The 10,477-nt window shown below is 40.0% G+C and overlaps 1 long non-coding RNA gene across 1 annotated transcript in view; it reads right to left on the bottom strand.

The window, feature by feature from the left end:
* Positions 1-6: 6 nt before the first annotated feature.
* LOC108445401 overlaps positions 7-10,477 on the bottom strand; it is a 163,860-nt gene continuing 153,389 nt past the window's right edge. The window contains exon 11 of the long non-coding RNA XR_001860243.1: positions 7-9,792. This is a non-coding gene — a long non-coding RNA (uncharacterized LOC108445401). The remainder of the gene's footprint in view (positions 9,793-10,477) is intronic.

Genomic DNA, 10,477 nt, shown 5'->3' with positions numbered 1-10,477 from the left:
TTGAACCTATTAAATCAGATTTTCAGTCTGTACTCCACTGAAACTTAACTGAAACTTCTCTTAAAGGTAGTTCTTTTCTTTGCCTACTCAAATTCCAGGGTCTGAATCTTCTTATATTTCCCTGTGACATCTCAACAGGTTTTTGCATAACCTGCCATCCTTTCTCTATGAAATCTTGTCCTCTTAAGTTTTTTTTTCATTTCAAATTGTCTTTCTCTTCTTCTATCTCTCTAAACAATGCTTTCAACATCTCAGTGCACACTCCTCATCTCTATCCACTAGCTCCCACCCCACCTAATACAGAAGGCAACAAAGGGCCTTTTGTTACTAATATCTTTTCTACAATGTAATCTACATGAATAAACGAGTATTTACAATGTAGTAACTATGAAGATAAGAAGAAATCAAAGCTATGGTAGATAAGACAGTATAGCTGCTTTAAAAAAAAAAAGTTTTCTGTTTCAATGACAAATTGAAAAAAGGTAAACATAAGGCAAAGTTATCCTCTTTCTAAGCTCCAGGGAGGGAAATAATGCAACTTTAATTGTGTCTTGTTGAAATTGTCCATTTGGATGTCTAACCCTCTTCTGACATGGTTGTTTGTTATATTAATAACTGTTCTAAATGATGTCTTTTCCTATTACAGTGACATTCTGTCAGCAGTTTGTGCCTGATGAAAAAAAGTGAGGCACTGAAGCAAAGAAGTCTTGGCAAAATGGAGAACATGATATTTGGCATCATCCATTGTTACTGTCTTATAAACATCTTCAAAGAAAATTTTTTAATTCTTTGAAATTTTTTAATTCTTAGAATTCACATTCTGAAGTCAGTGTTTTCTTTCAGGCTCTATCTGGTAAAGGGAAAGAAGAGTCATCCACTCTAAAATGACATTACTTTTCCAAATAGAGATGTCAAAATATTTGGTACATGTAATCTGGCTTTCTAGATATTTCTGGTGGCTGTGTGGTGGGTTGACCTTGGCTGGATGCCAGTTGCCCACCAAGCTGCTCTATCACTCCCCTCCTTGGCAGGGGAGGCAGAGAAAAATACGAATTAAAGCAATCCTTGTTAGTCAAGATAAAGGCAGTTTAATCAAGCAAGAGAAAAGGCTGAGCATGCAGAAGCAAAGAAAACAAACAAAAAAATATTCTCTACTTCTAGAAAGCAAAGTATGTCCAGCAACTTGCTGGGAAGCAGGGCTTCAGTACATGTAGTTCTTACTCCAGAAGACAAATTTCATAAATAACAAATGCCCCTGTCTTCTCCTCCTTCTCATTAGCTTCTACTGCTGAGCAGACACCATATTGTATGGAGTATCCCTTTGGTCACTTTGGTTCAGCTGCCAAACTGTCACCTCCCAAGATCTTTACCACTCTCAGACTACTGGCAGAGCGGGTCAGGGATTTGTGGTGGAATTTTGGAGGGACAACATTGATGCTGCTGGAGCCTTCCTCAGCAGTAGCCAAAACATTGCTGTGTTACAACTTTTCGAGTTACCAGTGCAAAGCACTGTGAAGGCTGCTATGGGGAAAAATTGCATCTCAGCCAGACCCAATACACAGGGCTAAAGGTTTGCCTTTCTTTTTGACAGCTTGCATTGTCTTTCTGCATGGAGAAAAGGGTTATATATATATATATGTATGTGTATATGACTTACCTTTTTTTAAGGTTTCTAGGGTGGTTTTCTCAATTTTGGATCAAAACAGTTGCTACAACAGATAAAAATAGATGAGACCCAATCACACAGCAATGACAGTGACTTTACTCAGATTAAATGCAAGAAGAGGAGGTCAATTTTTTTTAATTGCAAGTGGCTAATTCACTGATTACTAAAAACTGTTCATGAATAATTTATATCTCAAATATTAAACTATGTATGGGACGAGTTACTGGGGAGACTACAAAACCACAAACCTGCAAATCTTTCTTCCTATAAAGCCTATCCTAAGACTTGACCTGTGTAACTTGGACTATTTATTTGTTTTAATGATTGTTCCTAAAGTATATAAATATCTGAGTCATCATATAACTTTAATGGAGATAATATTCTGCAGTTTTAAGAAGAAATGGTGATTTACAAAACTAACAAAATTTTAAAAATTAAAATCTCATGGGCCAAATTTATCATTACTGCCTTTTATTATTATTTCGCTTACACATTGTGATGTGTGGGAGGATTCATCCCAGTTTGAAACAAGCCATGACAATAGGAAAAGAGAGATCCCAAAGGTTCAGGAGATGAACTTCACAATTAGATTCTTCATCATAACAACAAATATAAGCACAATGCTCAAGTGAATTTTTTACTTTTTTTGCCTAGCACATCACAAACACTTCCATCCCTTACTACACATACGGAAGTCTTAACACAATATATAAGTCTTAGCAGCTCCATTTTACAGCCAAGAAATTAAGGCATGTTGAAGACTAAGATTTTATAAAAAAAGGCTCCCAGTTTGAGGCACCTGGGACCTGGCAGACAAAGGTTTGAGTACTACAAAGTTATGATAAGTGGAACTGCAGATCATCAACTTCTGAAGACCTAGCAAACAAGCGCTCCTCAAATTTACCAAGTGAGACCAGTGAACTTTTCTTGAAAATGTCACCCTAAACAACTCAGTGGACCTCGGAGTTGCATCTTACTGATCTCTAAACCTTGTTTTCATTCCCTATATAGGTTTTTGGGCAGAACTGGATCCTGAGCATAAATGTTGCCCAGTTGCTAAAGACAGTCCCTGCTTCTCTTCTCCGCGCAGGACAGGTATGGAGGTTGCTGCTCCATAAGCTCAGGATGGCCCACGAACCACATACAGTGATCCAGTGTAGGATGTATTCCAACCTGGATATTGGCAAACGCTAGTCTCTGGCATCCCAGCAGGGCAAAACGAGGCTCTGTCGTGTAACTTCCTGCGGAGCTCCTGCTTCATCTCCCGTGCGGCACCTGGGACCAAGGCTCGGGCTGATCTAAGGGGAAGAGTGCCACCTACTGAACCACCAGCACGAGCTCGCAGCTCCCACGGCTCCAGAGAGTGCTGCTCCATGGGGAGAGCCTGGACACGGCCGAAGCAAAGTGCTGGCCACGAATTTGAGCTAGAAAACATACACACACCATCACACTGGAATGAAGTAAAAAGATGGGACTGGATCATCGAGCAGATGTTGCTAAGTGTTAGCAGACAGGCTGGTGTACGCCTGTGGCTGTCGTGCATATGGCAGTGAACAAGAAAATGGTATCTTTTAAATGTCTATTAATGTCTATTTTTATATATACATTTATATATATAAAATACAAATGTATATTTATAGGTCTATTTAAATGTCTATTAAATATACTGGATTTTGATAGTCGCTCAGCTAGAGAACGGCTAGACTGAGCTTTCCTCTCAACCATTTACCAATAGGGTTGGTGAAGCCCATCAGAGGAGAGGACACAGTGGTGAATCATGTGAAAGTAAAATGCAGAGCTTAAGGACCTCCTGTTTAAAAATACTTTTCTTTCCAGTACTTTTATGGATGTTTTTGTTTTAATCTTGGGACCCATCTGTCTATCTACACAATTTCATATCTATTATGCAGCTGCTTAACTTGCACTGCTGAAATACTTCCTCAGTTCACTCAGTATGTCCTGTTTTATTTACAACCACAATCAAAATCACCTGAAACTGACATTTTTCATGTAGAATCCATTATGTGGTAGAGTGCCACATTTACATCAAAATATCTAAAAATATGTACGAGACTTCTTTGGAAACCCACCTACCTTACTTTTCAGTCCTGCTCAACTTCTGAAAAAATACAGAATTTAGATCTTTAAGAATATTTCAACCTCAAACACTTTCAAAAGACACTATTAAAAAAACCCCTAAAAAACAAAAAACCCCCAACAAAACAGAATTGAAATGGTTAAACCTTTTATTATTCACATTGCATTCATAGTAAATTGTGTAATAGTTTTCATGTCTTAATTACTTAAATTTTATATTGAGCTATAGTGATATTATCTCTCTTTTTGTCTCCACACAATTGTATTTTATAATAGCTTTTATTAGGGCCTACATGAATGGAATTTAAAATGAACACATCATTTCTGTTACTTCTGCAGTTGAGAAAAGAGAGTGCTTTTCTGATATTTGGCGTGAAAAGTGCTTTCCTTTGTGTTTTATGACATATAGCAAATTGTATTAGTTAGGGACACATTTTGAGCAGCAAAGTAACTAAGAGGAGTACAGAGCGCTTCTGTCACTTCTAGTGACTCCACCTCAGCCTGAAAGTGGGTACAATGACCAGCATGAAATGGAATATTCCCCTTAGAAAAGCTTGATCTTGTTCTTATTGAAATAAAAGGCAAAACTTCCACTGGCTTCCATAAGAGAAATATTGGAGTAGCAAATACATAAGCTGATTAAGTGTTTATACAATCTGCCTACCTGCCTTTGAAAGCAAGGTCGGCTCCCCCAGCTCACAAGCTCTACCTCCTCTGCCAGCAGTGCATATCTTGATACCATCACGAGGCCCTCCATGGCTCAGGATGCTCCTTGCATTTGGGGTGCCTCCTTGAAACCTGGCTGCTAAGCCATTTCCTTCACCTTTATGAAATCCTTCCTAAAGTCTCCCTTCTGTCAGCACACCTACACTCAATCTGTGTGTAGGATGTGCAAATAAATTTAAATAAATATTTGTTTTCAATTGTTAACAGAAATAGCAAGGTATGCACATCCAGGGCTTAGACACACAAACAAGATCCCACATGGTAACAAGTTTCTGTTGAGCTGCAAGAATTGCCTGGAAGCACACTATTACCCCCACAGCAACTGCAAGGTGAGTCAAGTCAGCCTCACACACCTGCACAGTGAGCTGAGCCCACTCCAATTACCATGCATTTGTTGGAGGCCAAGAGGACACATGTGGGCACTACCACGCATCAGCTGGTACTTGCTAACCCTTTGGTACAACCTGTTCATCCAAACTTATTATTGCCACCCTGCCATTTCTCACAGGTAGTTTTGGAATTGTAATATAATATTTTAAAATATGTGTATAAACACATGCTATGAAATCAAGGAAGTAGGAATCTTTTAGTTCTATTTAAAAAATTCTTTAGACAGACTTGTGCTTATTCTTTCATTGTAAATTAATAAATTGTACTTTAAAAGCCTATTTGCAAAAATTTTAGTGGCACCTGAACAACATGAGATGCATTGTTTCCAGTTCTGAGGCCAGTAGAAAATGTCAACAAGAAAAGAGGGAAGGCTTAAGAGCACCATTCCAAAACATTGATGAAAAAATTAAGTATCTGAACTTCACTCCTCTCTCTCTAAATGTGTGCTTGTGAGCTTTAATCTTCCTATTCAATCGGTGGGCCAGATTCTGCTTTCAGTTATCATGTCAGTAAATTTCCACCCAATGCCAAAAGCCGTGAAATGTCACCTCACTATACACCACAGCTCTTTGTATGGCTGGCAGAGTTTGCCCAGAAGTTCCATTCAGTCTTTCTCTTGCTAAATGAAGTGCCTTCAATGCTGATCTCCAAGAATGCTTGCTCATTCTGAGCACTTTTTATTCTGAAAATGGGTTCCTTTTTTTCCTCCCTCTTTCTTTTTTTTTTTTTTTTTTTTAACATGTTCACACTGTTACTAAACATAAAGGGTTTCTCAAGGAACCAATTTTACCACTTTTGTTTGGGTGTTATATGGATGTTCAGAATAGAAATCAAGAGTACAAAAATAGATTTTCTTGATTTATGAGACATTCCTATTTTCAATTCACCATCAGTATGTGCAGACACGATGCAGTCAAGAAATGAAGCATCTGGTTCTCCCACGTTTCATTTATGAACTTTAGCACCAGATGTAAATCATTCATAAAATCCCAAAGTGTTGGAAGAGTCTCTTCCTTCATTTTAACAAACATATATTCCAAGTACTGTACCTAACACTTCACATCATTTGTTACAAATGATGGGATCTGAATTTTAATGACTTCCAGAAATAAATTTCAAGAAAGAAGGAAAGAAGAAGAAAAACAGGTGAGTGTGGCATTCCTTGTTTCTGACCATGAATTCACTTTGAAACCAAAGGATGTCACTTTAAGTTATTATAAACAAACTCTACATGTTATTACCTGCATACAGAATGTTTTGGAGAGAACAAATCTATTACCTTATATCAATTCTTCTCCCAAATCCTTTCCATTAGTGTCACGTTCATGTCAGCAAATGCTGATTCAACTTCAAATCTGAATTGCTTTCCTATTCTCATCCGCCAATCGCCCTTCCTCTCCTCCTTCAATCCTCCTTTCAGTCCCATTTTCTCAGAGAGCCCCTCTTGCCTTTCTCTCAACAGATGTAATCCCTTCCTCCTCCCTTCCCACTCCTTTGTTTCACTATGTGCATTGAATTTCATAGGATAACTCACACTTTGGGAATTAAGCACCTGCCAAAATAATTATGGGATCAAGGCCTATTCTTTATGTCAAGGAAACCTGTCTTCTTTGCCTACAGGAATCCTTTCAACAATATGCATTAGACAACACTTTCAACAACAAATCAGTCTTTTCTGGCCCTTTTTAATACTGCATTTCTTACATATTAATTTAGCTACAGATTTATCAGGCGAGCGTTCCATGCTCTGAGGTTGCCTTACAATGTAGCGACCTGAGGAAGTGCTAAGGAGGCGCCCAGCAAATACACAAGAAGGCTCCTTTACAAAGGACATCTTGCTGGAGAAACCTCTACATGAGGGAACAAAGGAGGCAAGAGGATTCACAGGACCACAGATCTCCCTCAATTCTGCATTCCTCCCAAAACCCATTCCACTGTGCTGCTTTGCTGCCGTTCCGGGCAGCTCTCTTTGCTGTCCTCTCTCTCACTGTACAGTTGCTTAACTGCTAAACTTCTACATGAATGGGTGCAATTAGCCTCAATGTAGACAGCAGCAGTAGGAAAACAGGGTAACATCCAGATAGTTCCAGGTGTAACAACCCCCTATATAAACTTTCTTTAAAAGGAATTTTCCTTTTACTTCAACAACATCTGGCATTTGTTTGGCTTTTTATTAATACCTAGAGAATTAGTCACTACTGTAGCTGAGCACCTAGATAACACCACATTTACCTCCAAGAATGGACTTGAGACAAGGAAGAGCTTTCCCACCAGTGGCCAGGTTGTAGGCAGTCTACATGAATTGATGAGGCTGTGGAGCAGCCTCCAGATACCCCCCAAACTGATGTGCAACACGTTCTGCAAGGACATGCTGGGAACGAAGCAAGTTGCTTTAGTCAGGCTGGGAACACAGCAGGGGCAAATCCAGGGGCTGTAAATCTCATGCAGAGATCACAGCTGCAACCATAGCCCACAGTTTACAGCACAAGCTGTAGATCAGTTGCTTGGGTGCGTTAAGCCCTTGGGCAGAGAAGGATTCTTTCCAGTCTCCTGCAGCCTTGTTCTCCAGCACAAACACCAATTGTTCATCCCCTGCCTAGGGTCAGCTCCCCTTAAAACTTGAGGGGGAAAAAAAAGCAAGAAAAAAAAAGAAAATAATATCTTCTCTTTCAGGCAAAACTCAGCAGCAACTTTTGAAGCAGAGCAGATGTTCAAGAGTGTGGGGAGAAAAAGCTGCGCTGCACAGTTTAAGGCACCAACTGAATGATACTGTATCAAATCAAAACGTCAGGGGAGATTTAGGTAGACGCACTATGAATGCTGAAGCTGAAATCCAGCCTGAATATGGGGAGTTAATGTCTCCATTCCTCAGAAATGTGATACAGGGACTTAATTGCTGAGCATCTCAGCCTCCTACGTCAGCCCGAAGATCCCGTTTCCAGGAGCATAGCTGACACCCCGCTCAGACACTGGTTATGGGAGGCAGAGACAAACCACCAGCACCATCCCTCTGTGGCCAGGGCATCCCCTGGCAGGTGTTAAAGGTGAGCTGTCCCAAGGCTTCATCTCACAGCCTCTGGCCCAGTCGCCAACCAAAACCAGTGTCTGACCTGGCAGCGTGGGGGGCTACATGTGACTGCAAATGCTGCTGCACTGCTATCAGACATGATCAAGCCAGGAGGAAAGGATGAAAAACCATCATTTTTTAAAAAAAATTTTGGTTTTTTTTGGTTTTTTAAATAATTTTAAAACAATTTAAGGTTGTCCACTATAAGAGAAATGTTGGTACAAACTTCCAATATTCCTTCAATAGAAATTTTTAAGAATTATAAAATTTTAAATTATAATAGAAAAACATCAAGACAGCTTTTTTTCTTAAAAAAAAAAAAAAAAGAGGATCATTTTCTGTGGATAATTTTCTATGCTTCCTGCCTTGCTTCCTTACAACCTAAAATTCATCTAATTCAATACTGTATGTGCACTGCAGCCTTTAACCACTATTGCCATGTATAAGTATAAAAAGGTGATCAGTTTCACTCTAAGAGGTTTCCCTGTTAAAGATGATCATTCCAAACCTCATATCTACGTCTTCCTTGCAAAAATTCCAAAGTGTTAACTATACATATATTTATAAGGATACCATCTTTGTCAGACTTCTTTTAATTTGGGAATTTTTTGGTAATACTCATCCATGCTCTGTAAGCCCTATTCATGTGGAATGGGTGTCTTTTTCCATAAGTAATTCTTGATGACTTCAATAGACCAGTTATGATGCAAAATTCTTAATTTCTGTGAGAGTATCTGACTATGGTTTCTGTATTCTGAAAGTCACTATAGGCAAACAGAGAATAATGTACAAATACAAGATCAATAAATTTTTATTTTTTTTACTTTTTATTTGACCTAAACTTTAACTTATTTTCAAAACAGGCATAACTATTACACCTTTGCCACTTTTTCTCTTTCTCATTTTCTCTATTGGGGCAATCCAGCCAAAGGAAAAAATAATATTAGGAACAACATCAGTTCAGATAAGTCATGCCCGCTGTATGAGAAATACCACCAATTTTATTTTATCCCCCACCTTCATGCAATGTCAGAGGCTGCAGCTTGGGCCTTTCAGAACTCTACAGGCACAACTTACAGTCTCATCTTAGTCCCACAGTGCTTGGGTGGTCTGTCTCAAACTAACCAAGGCAGGAATACCACCTCCTTGATCTATAATGTGCTCATCCATTTCACTTGTCTGCTCAGACATCCCAGGCCAATGATTTATTTGCAGAGGTGAAGCTAGAAAAACCTCCCCCTTTCCAAATACATGTACACATCCTTTTATAAACTGGCTGAAATATTCAGTAACTTCCCAGTGGGGAGTGGGGTTTCCCCCTCCCTCTCCTATGTGTTCTATATGGTTTCCATTATTATTTGATAAATGTGTTATGACACACTATTTACCTCGGTCAGCAGCTCTGGGGAGCTTTGTGCAGCATTGCTCCCCACCTCTGCCACCCACTAGATATTTCACAAATAAATCACATTCCCAGATTAAGACAATACAGTTTGGTACTGGAAAGGAAGAAAAGAGGTAGGGCAAAATTTGCTGTAGGAGGCTTTGGCTTCATTTCTCTCTTTTGCTTCTGAGCCATGAGGAGCTAGTCCTCAGCCTGTAACACTGGTGCTACCTCAGTCTACTCCTTTTTTCTTTCAGGGGCAGGAAGACATTCTTTGTTCAATGTGCTAATTCTCCATGCTTGAGGTTCCCAGAGAAATATTCAGAGCTCAGTTTTCGATACAGGAAGGAGGAAGCCTGTCTCTTGTAATGCACATGTTCACAGGTATTGAAATAATCTTTTCCAAGGCCAGGAAGTGAGCCAGGATTTACTGTGTGAAAGAAGGTTTGCAGTCCTCTTCTGCTGAAAATAAAAAATATATATTTAAGGTGAATGATCACAGACACTTTGTGTGGACTTGCTCAGTAGCACATTACAGCCTAAACTTGTGGGGCGGAGGATGTTACCCTCCAAAGTAGTTAACAAATTACATTACTGCAGCAACTACATATACTCTCCAAATAAGGCTTGTCAGGGAAAACTGAGCATCATTGCAGCTTCTTTTTAGATGAATGTATTGGTTTGGCACGGCCTGGTTTTGGGTAGCAGGGGGCCAAAAAGACGGCTCCTGTGAGGAAGCTGCTGGAAGCTTCCCACCGTGTCCAGCAGAGTCAGTGGCTGATGGCTCTGAAGATGGACATGCTGCTGGCCAAAACTGGGCCAATGAGAGGTTGGTAACACCTCTGTGCTAGCATATTTAAGAAGAAAATCAAAACAAAGGGCACACAGTTTTTTGCTACCCAGAGAAGAGGAGGAGGTGAGAACATGTGAGGAAAACAACATGGAGACACCAAGATCCGTGGAGAAGGAGGGGGAGGAGGTGCTCCAGGCGCTGGAGCCAAGATTCCTCTGCAGGCTGTGGTGGTGACCATGGTGAAGCAGCTGTGCCCCTGCAGCCCATGGGAATCCATGGGGGATGCAGAGATCCACCTGCAGCCCATGGGATCCATAGGGGATGCAGAGATCCATCCACAGCCAATGGGGGTCC

This window comes from Corvus brachyrhynchos, unplaced genomic scaffold (genome assembly GCF_000691975.1).
Source record: "Corvus brachyrhynchos isolate BGI_N302 unplaced genomic scaffold, ASM69197v1 scaffold1, whole genome shotgun sequence".
Taxonomy (NCBI): domain Eukaryota; kingdom Metazoa; phylum Chordata; class Aves; order Passeriformes; family Corvidae; genus Corvus; species Corvus brachyrhynchos.
This window is presented reverse-complemented; position numbering and strand designations above follow the sequence as displayed.